We start from the raw sequence: 1,090 nt of genomic DNA, 5'->3' as shown, positions 1-1,090 counted from the left end.
GGCTTCCTTCTCAACCCTTCCATATGTACCTGACAATTGAAACAGAACACCATGGCATTGACAGGAAAACACTGTTCCAAACTGCATTGAGTTGCTCTAAGAAGATACGATATGATACACCGGTGACGAAATAAAAGTAGGGGAGCAAAAAGAACATACTGGCCAGTGATGCTTGTGGTCTGAGTTCAGAGAATTGAACTACTGGGACACACTACTCAAGGAGCTCGGCTGACATGAAAGAGTTCAGAGAAGAACACGCAAAAGAAAATAGGGGAAAAAAATAATGGCTTCGCCCGGGTTTGAACCAGAGACCTTCAGTGTGTTAGAGTGACGTGATAACCAACTACACCACGAAACCAAACGTGTTACTTATATCTTCTTTTTATTGGATTGCGCTTGTTTTGTTCATGTTGAAGCTTCCTAGAGGCAAGCCATCAGGCACTTGATCCATTAACATTCTTCAGGTCAGATAGTGGCTGCTGGTCAATTTGTACTATCAAAAATCCACAGCAGATCGATAGACATCTATATCTATCTATCTATCTATATCTATATCTATATATATCTATACTTACTTATATTAATTAGGCACTTTCTAAAAGTTCCCACGTTAATCAGTAATTAGGAGTCGTTAATCTGGTGGGTCCGAATTATTACGGTGTAGATTTACCTATAGAGTCCATTATTGTATTTTTCTCAATTTAGAAAAAAAAGGCTAAAAGGCCCACAATTGTTACGATCTGAACCAGCCCCACAATTTGTACGATCTAATCATCTCCTTAACCAGCCTCACAATTTGTACGATATAATCATCTCCTTGAAGCGCACGATCTCATCTGCCCTAGGCGAGGCTGCGATCTCATCTTCTCCGGAGAATGCGCCACCAAGAAGGCAGTGCGTCTGCCCCAAAGCGCACGATCACATCTTCCCAGGCGAGCCTGCGATCCCATCATCTGTAGAGCATGCACCGAGCGCCGTCATGATGTTGTGCGTCCCCGACTCCCTCTGAGTCTTAGGCGACCAGCTTGTCCTTCTCAAATTGTTCGTCGGCGGCCGTGCGGAGTGTGTCAAATATCTGCAGGTATTCAAC

General features: G+C 43.6%; 1 non-coding gene across 1 annotated transcript; it reads right to left on the bottom strand.

Moving 5' to 3' along the window:
- Window positions 1-284: 284 nt before the first annotated feature.
- TRNAV-AAC (transfer RNA valine (anticodon AAC)) lies at window positions 285-358 on the bottom strand. Its single transcript has one exon. It is a non-coding gene; the product is annotated as a tRNA-Val (tRNA).
- Between the last annotated feature and the right edge of the window lie 732 nt (window positions 359-1,090).

Source organism: Triticum aestivum, chromosome 6B (genome assembly GCF_018294505.1).
Source record: "Triticum aestivum cultivar Chinese Spring chromosome 6B, IWGSC CS RefSeq v2.1, whole genome shotgun sequence".
NCBI classification, from domain to species: domain Eukaryota; kingdom Viridiplantae; phylum Streptophyta; class Magnoliopsida; order Poales; family Poaceae; genus Triticum; species Triticum aestivum.
The sequence above is the reverse complement of the archived record's forward strand: the minus strand, read 5'-3'. Positions and strand labels throughout refer to the sequence as shown.